General features: G+C 37.8%; 1 protein-coding gene across 11 annotated transcripts in view; it reads right to left on the bottom strand.

Annotated features, from left to right (window-relative positions):
* PALS1 (protein associated with LIN7 1, MAGUK p55 family member) overlaps positions 1 to 15,210 on the bottom strand; it is a 101,928-nt gene extending 86,718 nt beyond the window's left edge. For 6 of the 11 annotated variants that reach the window (XM_089907853.1, XM_089907855.1, XM_089907858.1 and 3 more), the window contains exon 1: positions 15,096 to 15,207. The gene's annotated coding sequence lies outside the window, so the exon portion shown is untranslated. Of the gene's footprint in view, positions 1 to 15,095 lie in introns of all 11 variants that reach the window. The other 5 variants (XR_016392202.1, XM_022570323.3, XM_089907862.1 and 2 more) reach the window with 4 other exon arrangements.
* Positions 15,211 to 15,749: the final 539 nt, after the last annotated feature.

Genomic DNA, 15,749 nt, shown 5'->3' with positions numbered 1-15,749 from the left:
GTATGTCTTCTTTGGAGAAATGTCTAGCTCTTCTGCCCATTTTGGGATTGGGTTGTTTTTTTAATACTGAGCTGCATGAGCTGTTTATATAGTTTGGAAATTAAACCTTTGTCTGTTGATTGGTTTGCAAATATTTTCTCCCATTTTGAGGGTTGTCTTTTCATTTTGTTTATGGTTTCCTTTGCTGTGCAAAAGCTTTTAAGTTTCATTAGGTCCCATTTGTTTATTTTTGTTTTTATTTCCATCACTCTAGGAAGTGGATCAAAAAAGATCTTGCTGTGATTTATGTCAAAGAGTGTTCTTCCTATGTTTTCCTCTAAGAGTTTTATAGGGTCCAGTCTTACATTAACATTTCTAATCCATTTTGAGTTTATTTTTGTATATGGTGTTAGGGAGTGTTCTAATTTCATTCTTTTACATATAGTTGTCCAGTTTTCCCAGCACCACTTATTGAAGAGACTGTCTTTTCTCCACTGAACATCCTTGCCTCCTTTGTCATAGATTAGTTGACCATAGGTGCATGGGTTTGTCTCTGGGCTTTCTATCCTGTTCCACTGATCTATATTTCTGTTTTTGTGCCAGTACCATACTGTCTTGATTACTGTAGCTTTGTAGTATAGTCTGAAGTCCAGGAGCCTGATTCCTCCAGCTCCATTTTCTTCCCTCAAGACTGCTTTGGCTATTCGGGGTCTTTTGTGTCTCCATACAAATTTTAAGATTTTTTGCTCTAGTTCTGTAAAAACATGCCATTGGGAATTTGATAGGGATTGCACTGAATCTGTAGATTGCTCTGGGTAGTGTAGTCATTTTCACAAAATTGACTCTTCTAATCGAAGAACATGGTTTCTCTCTCCATCTGTTTGTATCATCTTTAATTTCTTTCATCAGTGTCTTATAGTTTTCTGCATACAGGTCTTTTCCCTTCCTAGGTAGGTTTATTCTTAGGTATTGTATTCTTTCTGTTGCAGTGGTAAATGGGAGTGTTTCCTTAATTTCTCTTTCAGATTTTTCATCATTTGTGTATAGGAATGCAAGAGATTTCTGTGCATTAATTTTGTATCCTGCAACTTTACCAAATTCATTGATTAGCTCTAGTAGTTTTCTGGAGGCATCTTTAGGATTCTCTATGTATAGTATCATGTCATCTGCAAACAGTGACAGTTTTACTTCTTCTTTTCCAATTTGTATTCCTTTTATTTCATTTTCTTCTGATTGCCGTGGCTAGGACTTCCAAAACTGTGTTGAATAATAGTGGCGAGAGTAGACATCCTTGTCTTGTTCCTGATCTTAGAGGAAATGCTTTCAGTTTTTCACCATTGAGAAAGATGTTTGCTGTGGGTTTGTCATATATGGCCTTTATTATGTTGAGGTAGGATCCCTCTATGCCAACTTTTTGGAGAGTTTGTATCATAAATGGGTGTTGAATTTTGTCAAAAGCTTTTTCTGCATCCATTGAGATGATCATATAGTTTTTTTTCTTCAATTTGTTAATATGGTGTATCATTGATTGGATTGATTTACATATACTGAAGAATCCTTGCGTCCCTGGGATAAATCCCACTTGATCGTGGTGTATGATCCTTTTAATATGTTGTTGGATTCTGTCTGTTAGTATTTTGTTAAGGATTTTTGCATCTGTATTCATCAGTGATATTGGTCTGTAATTTTTTTTTTTTTGTAGTATCTTTGTCTGGTTTTGGTATCAGGGTGATGGTGGCCTCATAGAATGAGTTTGGGAGTGTTCCTTCCTCTGCAATTTTTTTGGAACAGTTTGAGAAGGATGGGTGTTAGCTCTTCTCTAAATATTTTATAGAATTCACCTGTGAAGCCATCTGGTCCTGGATTTTTGTTTGTTGGAAGGTTTTTAATCACAGTTTCAATTTCATTACTTGTGATTGGTCTGTTCATATTTTCTATTTCTTCCTGGTTCAGTCTTGGAAGTTTACACCTTTCTAAGAATTTGTCCATTTTTTCCACATTGTCCATTTTATTGGCATAGAGTTGCTTGTAGTAGTTTCTTAGTATGCTTTGTATTACTGTGGTGTGTGCTGTAACTTCTCCTTTTTCATTTCTAATCTTATTGATTTAAGTCCTCTCCCTCTTTTTCTTGATGAGTCTGGCTAAATATTTATCAATTTTGTTTATCTTCTCAAAGAACCAGCTTTTAGTTTTACTGATCTTTGCTATTATTTGTTTCTATTTCATTTACTTCTGCTCTGATCTTTATGATTTATTTCCTTCTACTAACTTTGGGTTTTGTTTGTTCTTCTTTTCCTAGTTCCTTTAGGTGTAAGGTTAGATTGTTTATTTGACATTTTTCTTGTTAACTTGAGGTAGGCTTGTATTGCTATAAACTTCCCTCTTAGGACTATTTTTGCTGCATCCCATAGGTTTTGGATTGTTGTGTTTTCGTTGTGATTTGTCTCTAAGTATTTTTTTATTTCCTCTTTGATTTCTTCAGTGTTCTCTTATTTAGTAATGTATTGTTTAGCCTCCATGTGTTTGTATTTTCTTTACAGATTTTTTCCTGTAATTGATATCTAGCCTCATAATGTTGTGGTCGGAAAAGATACTTGATACAATTTCAATTTTCTTAAATTTACCAAGGCTTGATTTGTGACCCAAGATATGACCTACCCTGGAAAATGTTCCATAAGCACTTGAGAAGAAAGTGTAATCTGCTGTTTTGGGATGGAATGTCCTATAAATATCAATGAAATCTATCTGGTCTATTGTGTCATTTAAAGCTTGTGTTTCCTTATTAATTTTCTGTTTCAATGATCTGTCCATTGGTGTAAGTGAGGTGTTAAACTACCCCACTATTACTGTGTTACTGTCGATTTCCTCTTTTATAGCTGTTAGCAGTTGCCTTATGTATTGAGGTGCTCCTATGTTGGGTGCACATATAATTGTTATATCTTCTTCTTGGATTGATCCCTTGATCATTATGTAGTGTCCTTCCTTGTCTCCTGTAACATTCTTTATTTTAAAGTCCGTTTTAACTGATATGAGTATTGCTACTCCAGCTTTCTTTTGATTTCCATTTGCATGGAATATCATTTTCCATCCTCTCACTTTCAGTCTGTATGTGTCTGTAGGTCTGAAGTGGGTCTCTTGTAGACAGCATATAGATGGGTCTTATTTTTGTATCCATTCAACGAACCTGTCTTTTGGTTGGAGCATTTAATCCATTCATGTTTAAAGTAATTATCAATATGTATGTTTCTATTACCATTTTCTTAATTGTTATGGGTCTGTTTTTGTGGGTCTTTTTCTTCTCTTGTGTTTCCTGCTTAGAGAAATTCCTTTAGCATTTGTTGTAGAGCTGGTATGGTGGTGCTGAATTCTCTTAGCTTTTGCTTGTCTGTAAAACTTTTGATTTCTCCGTCAAATCTGAATGAGATCCTCGCCGGGTAGAGTAATTTTGGTTGTAGGTTCTTCCCTTTCATCACTTTAAATACATCATGCCACTCCCTCTTGCTTGTAGTTTCTGGTTAGAAATCAGCTGTTAACCTTATGGGAGTTGCCTTGTATGTTATTTTTCATTTTGCCCTTGTTGATGTCAATAATTTTTCTTTGTCTTTAATTTTTGTCAATTTGATTACTATGTGTCTCGGCATGTTTCTCCTTGGGTTTATCCTCCCTGGACTCTCTGTGCTTCCTGGACTTGGGTGGCTATTTCCTTTCCCATGTTAGGGAAGTTTTTGACTATAATCTCTTCACATATTTTCTTGGGTCCTTTCTCTCTCTCTTCTCCTTCTGGGACCTCTATAATATGAATGTTGTTACGTTTAATGTTGCCCCAGAGGTCTCTTAGGCTGTCTTCATTTCTTTTCATTCGTTTTTCTTTATTCTGTTCTGCGGCAGTGAATTCCACCATTCTGTCTTCCAGATCACTTATCCGTTCTTCTGCCTCATTTATTCTGCTATTGATTCCTTCTAGTGTATCTTTCTCTTCAGTTATTGTATTGTTCATCTCTGTTTGTCTGTTCTTTAATTATTCTAGGTGTTTGTTCTTTAATTATTCTAGGTCTTTGCTAAACATTTCTTGCATCTTCTTGATCTTTGCCTCCATTCTTTTTCCGAGGTCCTGGATCATCTTCACTATCATTATTCTGAATTCTTTTTCTGGAAGGTTGCCTATCTCCACTTCATTTAGTTTTCTGGGGTTTTATCTTGTTCCTTCATCTGGTATATAGACCTCTGCTTTTCATCTTATCTATCTTTCTGTGAACGTGTTTTTTGTTCCACAGGCTGCAGGACTGTAGCTCTTCTTGCTTCTGCTGTCTGCCCTCTCGCTAATCATTCTTGATACATCATCTCAATTAATCCTCAAAATAAAGACTCTGAAGGGGATCAGAATATTCCACCCCAAAATGTGACACTGGCATAAGGATTATTGTGAGCTAAAGGCAATTAAGAAACAGACACAGGAAAAAAAACTGTCCTCCCCTATCACGCTTAAAAAGGACAGCATAAATTTCCCTTTTTAAAGCTAGCATGAATTTCCATTTGTAAAAAGGTACCATAAAGAGGACCTCAACCCTGGGAGTTGACTCTTATCAAATCAGATGACACCAACTTAAATCTGCATAACAAACCTTACTAAAATAACCTTTATATTCAGTTTAGTTCCCCCCACATAATTACCTTCCCACAATTTACAGCCTCTAAAAGCCTCTTTTCCTTTGTCTTGTCTGGATTCCACAATTTATCATTCAGTCTCTCTGCTTCTTTGGTCTTCAACTCTTTTCTTTGAAGGTCTCCATATGCATAAGTAATAAACCATTTCTCCTGTTAATCTGTCTTTTGTCAGTTTAATTTACAGGGCCCCGGACAATGAACCTAGGAGGAAAGAGAAAAAGGTTTTTCCTCCCCTAAAGCCTTCTGAATCAGGCACAAGTACAACCCCCCACAAGTACAACATTCCTTATTCTGCAGATAACTAATCAGATTTTCACAGGTAAACTTGCCCAGAGTCACACACAAGTCAAGAAGGGTCAAGAAGGCATTTCAGCACAAGTCTGACTCCGTAGTCTTGAGTACTTAATCGGCGCAAGGTTTGTAACTATAATGTCTATCAGTAAGAGCCCACAAAAAAGCAAGACAAAGCCATGAGCAAATTCATCTGTTCATGTTTATATCTCTGTAAATGAAGTGAATCAAGAACCCTCCACCCATAATTAAACACACTTACAGCCAAAAGAGGATAAATGGAATTGTTCTGAATCTCAAATTCTCTCAGATTACAGGAGGTAACTAGATTAGAACAGTCTCTGGGATGAAACTCACAAGTAAGGCTAAGGTTTAACAAGTAAATGATTAAAAAGTGCAAACGGATAACATGCACCTACCTTGTGCCATATTAAGCAGTGAGATACTAAAATAAAAAGACATAGCCCCTACCCTCAAGGAGCTTACAATTTACAGGTTCAAAGTTCTTCACTTTAATTCAAGTACGATTTAAACACTAAATTAAGGATGGTTTTCCCAAAAAAAGATCTTAATCTTACCAAAAAAACAGTGTTAAACAAGGTAAGTCTTAAGGCAGGCTAAAATACAAAGTAGAAAAATCCAAGGGCTTTGGAGTCAAACTGAGTTCAAATACCTGCTATCAGTTACAATAGGACTCTGGATAAAATAATCTCTCTGAGCCTCTGTTCAGTCACAAAGTTGTTAATGTTTAAAACTATATACAGGGCTTCCCGGGTGGTACAGTGGTTAAGAATCCACCTGCCAATGTAGGGGACACGGATTCGAGCCCTGGTCCAGGAAGATCCCACGTGCCGCAGAGCAACTAAGCCCATGCACCACAACTACTGAAGCCCGCGTGCCTAGAGCCCTTGCTCCACAACAAGAGAAGCCACTGCCATAAGAAGCCCACACACCTCAACGAAGAGTAGCCCCTGCTCACCGCAACTAGAGAAAGCCCGCGTGCAGCAATGAAGACCCAACGCAGCCAAAAATAAATAAATAAAATAAATTTCTTTAAAAAACAACTATATACAAAGGATATCGCATACTGCATGACACATTAAGAGATGGGGCGAGGGATACAGCTCTGGGTAGGAGTTAGGAGAAAGCAAAAAGTACTGTAATTTAGCCAAATGCACTACTACTCTCACTATAAAATTTAAGTATAAAAGGGTAAGGTGTAAAGTATAAAAGGATAAGACATAAAAGGAACACTATCCCTTTAGATGCCTACAAAGAACCATCAAATTTCCTTTCATAAACTCTTAGGTATCTACTGATTACTCTTAAGTGAATCATTATTTTGAAAAACACCTGCAGCTTATTTGTATAGTTCTCAGACAAATCACTTGGATCAGAGGTTTAACTCTGGGGTTCATGATCTAATTTCCATGAATTCCCTGATATGCACAACAGTGTGTGTGTTTTGGGGGACAGGGCCAAACGACCATAAGACTCACAAAAGATTAACAGACAGTTAAGTTTACATGTCCAGTATTTATAAAGTAGAATTTACAGTTTTCAATGTGAGGCAATTTGAAGAAACTCAATAGTTTATGCTAAAAGAGTATGGCATTATCTAGTAAGTTGACCATTCCCCTATGCTATCATCCAGCAATTTCACTCCTAATTATATACTTTGAACAGTGATGTCAATAGAACTTTCTGCAATAATGGAAATATTCTATATCTGCATTGTGCAATAATAACATAGCCACTGGCCATATATGGTTATGAAGCACTTGAAATGTGGCTAGTGTAACTGAAGAGCTGAATTTTTAATTTTAGTTAATTTAAATTTAAATAGTCATGATTGGGATTGACATATATACACTAATATGTAGAAAATAGATAACTAATAAGAACCTGCTGTATAAAAAAATAAATGAAATTCAAAGATAAATAAATAAATAGTCATGTGGCTAATGGCTACCATACTAGAGAGCACAGCCCTAGAGAAACACATGTACATATTAACCTTGATAGACTAAACGTGCAAGGACATTCATGGTAACATTACTCATAATAACCAAAAGCTAGAAACAACTCACCAACAGTAATACAGTTAAATAAACTGTGATATATTATTTTTTTAAATAAACTTATAATTCTGTAACATTATAAGTACAATCCCACAATTTATTTGCATATTATTTGAGCAATTCTCTGACTCTGCCCGTTTCAAACAACTACTAAATTCTCTTAATCCAACCTAATCTCTAAGGGACTGTCCATACTTATTTCAAAGCCAGACCTTTGAGGGCAGTGACTTTATCTAATACTTCTCTATATCCTGCCCAAAGTCTTCACATTGTAAGTATTCAGTATTTACCTATAATTTTCTGAATAAACTAGTTAGGAAATCTGAGGCAGACAAAAGTGTGCAAAAGTGAACGATGATTACTTGTAGAACAAAGGAAAACCAACTCCTTATACATAAATATCATACAGATAATATAACCAATGTAAAGCAGAATTTTAAAAATCTGCTTAAAAACAGCCAACTTTTCTTTCATATTAAGTATAATACAATTATATTCTAAGCTGTAACTGTATTTAAATAATAATACAAAGTTTTCTTAGTAAAATTTGATAAGACTTTGCAACAGCTTCTGTTTAAGCTTTAGGGGGAAAATGGAGAATGTGGGACAAGAAAACTAGATTTCTGGGAGTCCAGATGCAGGTGATAACAGAGCTAACAAACCAAGCAATGGTGCAATGAAAAGAGTACTAGAAAGATTATGCATCTGGTATGTGAGATCCAACCCTAGTCCTGCCACCAACTACTGGCACAAAATTATTTCAACATCCACCTATGTGGCATCTCTGCCTCTGATCTGTGAAGGAGCACAAAATTTTTTTTTGGAGGGGAGTTAAAAATCTCGAATCCAGCTTTATCTTGACAGTAACTCAGAAAGAAAGAAAAACAACTTTCTGACGCTTCCCTTATGTCCCAAACATTACACAAAAATGAGTACCTAAATATGGGTACTTTTTAAGTACAACCAAATCCTAGCAGAGCACCTAGTTCAGTTCACTCACAGGAGGCAGTCAATTAACTTAAATGAATGCAGTCTTAAAGGCACTTCTGAAGCACACAAAATACAGAAAACCTACTTTTTAGGTCAAATTAAAGTAATGCATTTTAAGTGACATTATCAAACATTTTTTGTGACAATGTAAAATCTTCAAAACATGAAATTATATTTCAACACAAATTCTCAATTTTTTTCATGTGAAGTTTCTGATACTATTGTGAAACCAAACAGTTATAACTTATATGGCCAAAAAGCATAATTCAAAAGATAATTTAGCTATAAACACAACTATAATTTCTAATATTTGGAATAACTAATTAGATATACTACACACTGTAAAATAATATAAAATGGTGGGGTGGTGGGAGCAAATATTTATTGAGTATCTACTATGTGTCAGAATATTTTGCTCAGTGCCTTCCATACCCTATTTTTAACCTTTTAAATCATCTTCCGAGGTGGCCACATGTTAAAGATAAGGAAAGTGAGGGCTGGGCTGGGAATTAGAGCATGGAATAACCTCCCAACTCAGCTGACCCTAAGGGTCTTTCTGCTACATTACTATAATTATTTTCATTTCTCCTGCTAACTTTTTGCCCAAAACCAAAGTAGGAAAACTAAGCCCACAGGCCAAATCAAGGCATACCCTGATTTTAATAAACAAAGTTTTACTGGAACACAGTCACATTCGTTTGGCCATCTTTGCACTGTAACAGCAGAGTTGAGGACCTGCAGCAGAAATTATATGATCTGCAAAGCTTAAAATATTCACTATCTTGCCCTTTAAAGAAACTGGTCAACCCCTGCCTTAAAGGATCAATACTGCCAAGAACCTCAGAGGCCTCAAAACTTCGATATTTAGGGTCTTTGAGACAACTAATAACTTAAGAAGGAACTTTAAAATTATGTGGGAGAAATTGCTTGAATTTTTATAGTGGTTAAATCATATGATAAGCCCAAATTTATAAAAATGATAAAATTAAACAGCTTGATTATGAAGTTACTGAAACCTTCTTTTTTTTTTTTTTTTTTAGCCGCGCTGCACAGCATGCGGGATTTCAGTTCCCCGATCAGGGATCGAACCTGTGCCCCCGGCAGTGGAAGCACAGAGTCCTAACCACTGGACCACCAGGGAACTCCCCATGAAACCTTATTCTTAATAATTAAACTGTCTTCTGTAGTCTGAACTGATGGAGGAAAAATTTCACAATTCAACGTACTAAAGAATATTTAATAAGCATGCATCTTTTTACTATGTACCCACATTTTTCATGAAAGAATATCTTCAGTATAGCAAAACAGAGCCTGGCTTTTTCTTATAAGTACTTTATTTTATATTTCACTTCACACTTTTTAATACATTCACTTAATTCATTATACTTGGACCAAGCCAAACATTTATGTGATCACTCAAGGGTCTATTATTGATCTTCCGGTGTTGAGGAAGGAGCCTGTTTTTTTCCTGTGGTTGTTTTCATTCCAAGTAAAAAAAATCTCCTAATTAAATCATTTTATCTTCATTCAAAATATACTTACTATCCAAATACATTTAAACAACTTGCCTAAATTGAGCCAGCATGAGGAATGCTTGATTACAGTGTCACAAATAATATTTCCTTTCTCCATTTAGTAATTTTAAAGAAGAGTCCTCCAGTGGTACAGTCTATAAACTCCAGTATAGACAGATCAAGAAAACTTAAGTCCTACCAACATGTAAAATTTACACAACTGTTAATGAATACCTTGATTTATCTGACTTTATAAACACTTTGGTTCACAAAATCTTATGTTCAGTTTCCTTGTTTATTTTTAAGAAAAATGTTAATGTCAAAGAAAAATAATCCAAAATGATTTAGTTTGTAACAACGCTGGAGTTATTCCCAGAAACATGCAAGGCTGCATCAAATAAAAATTAATCAGTGTAATTCACCATATTAACAGATTAAAGAAAAAAATTCAAATGGTCACCTCAATAGATGCAGAAAAGCATCTGACAAAATTCAACATCCATTCATGATTTAAAAAAAAAACAACCCAAACCCTCAGCAACCTCAGAACAGAAGGAAACTTCCTTAACCTGATTTAGAGAATCTACAAAATGACCTATATCTAACATTATATTTTAAAGGTGAAAGACTGAATGCTTTAAGATTGTGAACAAGGCAAGGATGTTCCCTTTCAACACTCCTAATCAATATCTCACTGGAACTCCTAGACTGCAAAGTCAAGAAAAAGAAAAGACATACATATTAGAAAGAAACATTTCTCTATTCATAGATGACATGACTATCTCCAGAAACATTTCGCTATTCATAGATGACATGACTATATCCTTAGACAAATCCCAAGAAATATACAGGAAAAAGCTCCTAAAAGTTATAAATGAGTTTAGTAAAAACGCAGGATACAAAGTCAACATACAAAAATCAATTATACTAGCAATGATCAATTGGAAACCCAAGTTTTTAAAAATGATCATTTACAATAGGACTAAAAAACTGAAATGCTTAGGTATACATCTAATATTTGCAGGATCTACATGTTGAAAACTACAAAACATTCATGAAAGAAATCAAAGACTTAAACAAATGGAGAGAAATACCATGTTCATAGATTGGAAAACTCTACCTTGTTAAGATGTCAATTATCAAGTTAATCTATAGATTTAATACAGTCTCAATCAAAATCCTAGCAGAATTTTTTTTGATATATCAACAAGCTGATTCTAAAATTTAAGCAAAAGAGCTAAAAGAGCTAAAACAGTTTTAAAGGAAAAACAAGTTGGAGAACTCACATTACCTGATTTCAAGCCTTAATTTTAAAGCTATATTAATCAAGACACTATGATATTGGCAAAAAAAATAGATCAATGGAACACAGGAGTCTAGAAATAGACCCACACAAATGTAGTCAAATGGTTTTTGACCAAGAGACAAAGGCAATTCAATGGAGAAGAATAGTCTTTTCAACAAATGGTCATGGAACAACTGAATAAACGAAACTCAACCTAAACCTTTCTTTATACAAAAATTAACTCAGGACTTCCCTGGTGGCACAGTGGTTAAGAATCCGCCTGCCAGTGCAGGGGACATGGGTTTGAGGCCTGGTCCAGGAAGATCCCACATGCCACGGAGCAACAAAGCCTGTGGGCCACTACTACTGAGCCTACGCTCTAGAGTCCAAGAGCCACAAATACTGAGTCCGCATGCCTAGAACCCGTGCTCCTCAACAAGAGAAGCCACCGCAATGAGAAGCCCACACACCACAACCAAGAGTAGCCCCTGCTCGCCACAACTAGGGAAAGCCTGCGCACAACAACGAAGACCCAACGCAGCCAAAAATAAAAAGAAGAAAATTCAATTTAAAAATGGGAAAAGATTTGGAATTTGGACACTTCACCAAAGAAGATATACAGATAGCAAATAAGCAAAGAAGAGATGATCATCATCATTATTCATGAGAAAAATGCAAATAAAAACCCCAATGAAATACTGCTATATACCTATTAGAGTGACTAAAATTAAAAAGGTTGATCATACCAAGTGTTGATGAGGATGTAAAGTAACTGAACACTCATACATTGCCAGTGGGACTACAATTCAGCCTCTTCGGAAAACCAGCTTTACAGTGTATAGTTTCCTATGCTGCTTTAACAAATTACCACACATTTAGTGGCTTAAAACAACGTAAATTTATTATTCTCAGGTTCTGTAGGTTAAATATCTGACACAGGTCTCTCTGGGCTAAAATCAAGTTGCTGGCAGAGCTACAGTCTTTTCTGGGAGTTCTAAAGGTTAATCCATTTCCTGGCCTTTTCTTGCTTTTAGAGACCACCACATTCCTTAGCTTGTGCCCCAAATTCTCCAACCTCAAAACTAAGAACTCTGCATTTCTGTCCCTGCTTTCATTGTTACATCTTTCTGACTCTATCTTCTCTTTCCCCTTTAAAGACCTTCAGGATACACCAGCACAGCATCTGGATAATCCCAGGATAAACTCCCTATTTTAAAGTCAGTTGATTAATTCCATCTGCAACTTTCATTCACCTTTGCCATGTAACCTAATTTATTCACAGGTTCTAGGGATTAGAATATCTTTGTAGGCCATTATTCGGCCCACCACAGTTTTTTTTTAAATAAACATACACTTCACAGAAATTTCACTTGAAGGTGCTTATCCAAGAGAAATGAAGGCTTATGTTCACGTAAAAACCTGTTGGCAAAGATTTATAGCAGCTTTATTCATAGTCCAAACAAACAAACAAAAAACTCAAATGTCTTTCAACTGGTGGATGGATAAATAAATTGTGATACATCCATACAATGGAATACTACATTCAGCAATACAACAGAAGAAACTGCTGATACACTCAACAACATGGACTGCCACTCAGGTGTATTACGCTAAATGAAAGAAGCCAGACTCAAAAGGCTAAACACTGTATGATTCCATTACCTGATATTCCAGAAAAGACAAACTACAGGGAAAGACAACATCAGATGCCAGGGGTTAAGGGTGGGGGAAGAGCTGACTACAAAAGAGCAGCTCAAGGAAATTGCAGGTGCTGGAACTGTTGTGTATCTTGACTTTGGTAGTTGCACAGCTCTATGCATTTGTCAAGAAAATTGTACAACAAAAGGAGTTAATTTCACTTCACGTAAATTAAAAATAAAGTTAAAACCTCTGTGAAAGAAGGAAAATAATTATATCATTTGTCACCCATCAGATTGGCACAAATTTAAAAATCTGACAATGCCAATCTGACAATTCCAAGTTTGGACAAGGATGACTCATATACTGTTGGCAGGTATGTAAATTGTTACAACTTTAGAGGATAATTTGGCTGCAGCTAGTAAAGTTGAAAATGCACATCAACCTATGGCCCAGCAATTCATTCTAGGGAAAACTTCACAAATGTGCTCAAGGGGATATGCACAGGGATGTTCATTAAACATTGTCTGAAATATTGAAAAACTGAAAACAACCCTTCAGTCAGGGAATGAATTAATTGTGGTTAGTGGTTATTTAAAACAGAAAAGGAAAGAAAATGCAAGATGGAAAAAAAAAATCAAAGAAGGGTAACTTATTGGTTTGTTTATTTAACAATAGTATATAGTGAAAAGAACACTGTACTTGGAATCTGAAGGCAAGCATATTAGCACTTAGTTCCAACTCTGCCACTAACTAGTCTGTCTATAAACCTCACCTTCCTTTTCCTGGAAAATGAAGAGGTTAGACTATACAAAGACTAAGATTATTTACAACTCAACAAGAACACTGATACAAAAAAATGGACCAACTTTCTTGGCATGTCTGTGATGAGCTTTTTAATCATATAATAATAATTTAGAAAGACCATACAAACTCCTAAACTCACCCTACTGACTTGGGTAACCCTCATATCCTTTCGCATTTTAACATTCTAAACAAGTTAATATTAATGAGTCCACCTTGTCAAGTTCAGATCAGTCTGGCCAAAAGTCATTGAAGTACATGGTAAGATTTACTTGATTTTGCTTTAACAAAGATAAAATGACATATTGCTTTCCATATTTTTTGCCTGTTTCACCTACAGAGTTCCTACATTATAATTTAATAGCTTTCACCTTCTACAATAGTATAAAAAGTCTTTTAAAACTTATAGGGACTTCCCTAGTGGCACAGCGGTTAAGAATCCGCCTGCCAATGCAGGGGACATGGGTTCCAGCCCTGGTCCGGGAAGATCCCACATGAGCAGAGAAACTAAGTAAGCCCGCGCGCCACGACTACTGAGCCTGCGCTCTAGAGCCCGCGTGCCACAACTACTGAGCCCGCAAGCCACAACCACTGAAACCTGCACGCCTAGAGCCCGTGCTCCTCAACATGAGAAGCCACCGCAATGAGAAGCCCGCACACCGCAACGAAGAGTAGCCCCCGCTCGCTGCAACTAGAGAAAGCCTGCTCTCGGCATCGAAGACCCAACGCAGCAATTAAAAAAAAAAAAAATTGTAATATGCCAAGTCCACAGGAATCTAGTAAAAAAATCAGTAGTTCATAATCCAAAAAGCTTATTTAACAATTTCATTATCCCAGTACTAATACTTCAAAGACACCAATAACCAACATGCCATTTGTTCCTATTGCAGAATTTATTACGTTATTAATTTCCGGTATAATCCAAAGGCATAATTAGAATACTATCATTAACATATACACTTTTAAAAAAACCAAATATTAACTCCTTTCACCTTGTCATTAAAATCAAACTTTCAAAATTCTTGTGCTACAGGCTTTCCAAATCTAAATTCTCACAATCCTAAACGAGTATGGAGACAAAACACACACTATGTACTACTAGAAACCTTCTGGCTATCAGATTTTAATTTCAGCGCCAAATGCCAAGAAAAACCTTTCGACCGAAACCTAAATTCGAACACCTTACCGTATGTCAATCAACTAAACAGAGGTGAATTATTATCATTAGGAAGTTACATAATCTGCACCAAAGATTGTTTAAAGCCTCTCATTAAAAGCAGCTTAAAACAACTTACAATCTTCAAAGTTCACCTTGCAAACTTAAATTATCAGAAACCATGAAGAAGATTAGGCTCTTCTTGAAAATGGTTACGAGGAAGCAAGTTGTTTATTTGTTTAAAGAATGCAGCGAGCAGCCGAATACCAGCAGCTGAGTCGGGCAGAGAAACGCCAACTACATTCCGTCTTCTAAAGAAAAGTGTTCTTCGCCCCGCCGATCTCCCGGACCCTGCCTGGAGGGAGTCAGGAGAGTCGCGAACTCGGGAGCGCGGTCGCAGAGAGAAGGCGCCTCCCTGCACCTCGGGCCGGCCGGGCAGGAGCCCCCGCCGAGGTGAGTCGTTCACCAAGCCAGAGGGAGCGGGCACCGCCAGACAGCGTTCCTCCGAGGGACAAAGGTTGGGCTCACGCCCTCCGCTGCCGGCCCGGCGCCGGCTGCCTGCAGCAGCCCGGGGTCCCGCCCGGGCCCGGCGCGTGGGGGAGGGGGTGAGCCCGGCTGCCCCTCCCCCGGCCGCTCGCTGGGACCTGTTGATTAAGACCTCCACACCGAGCCGCTGCCGGTCCGCCTCTTACCTCCGCGCCACGGCGGCCGCCGCTTCTCCCGCCCTGGCCTCTCCCAAACACTGCAGAAACGACAGTTCCCCCGCGGCACTTAAAATACCGGATAAAGAATCCAGAAACTCGCGATTCCCCACCTCACAATCCTTAGTCCCCGCCCCCGCCCCACCGCCAGTCGCCGCCGTCGCCGCAGCCGCCCCCGCCGCCCGCAGCGACTCCACCTCGAGACCGCGCACGCGCTCCCGGCGCTGTTAGGCAGAGAGCCTGGCGCGGTTCGCCCAATCCCGAGCCGGCGCGGAGAAAGGGCCCGCTCATTGGACCGCTCCGCAACTCCGGGGGCCGGATCGCACACGCACTCGTGCGCCTCAAGTGGAAAAAGCGAAGTTCTTCGCGCTCAGTCGCTGGGGAACAGCTTTCGGCTTGAGTCTGCGGGCCAGGTTGTGGGAGGACGTGAGGTTGCCTTGAGACGCAATGGGCGGGTTAACGCTCTTGCAGACCTTTCTTCTCTCCCTGAATGTCTGTCAGCTCCTGAAGAAAATCTGATTCCTCTTGAGGCGACTCCTCGTGTCCTGTGAAACACATCACACAATATAACATTTGTGTAAAAAAGAACCACGACATACCTGAACACCTGGATGTGTGTAGTGTCCCACAAAAGAATTCTCTGCT

Source organism: Delphinapterus leucas, chromosome 2 (genome assembly GCF_059928025.1).
Source record: "Delphinapterus leucas isolate spDelLeu-1000000601 "Yukka" chromosome 2, BTC_Dleu_Yukka2, whole genome shotgun sequence".
NCBI classification, from domain to species: domain Eukaryota; kingdom Metazoa; phylum Chordata; class Mammalia; order Artiodactyla; family Monodontidae; genus Delphinapterus; species Delphinapterus leucas.
Note: the sequence above shows the minus strand (reverse complement) of the source record. Positions and strands in the feature narration are given on the sequence as shown.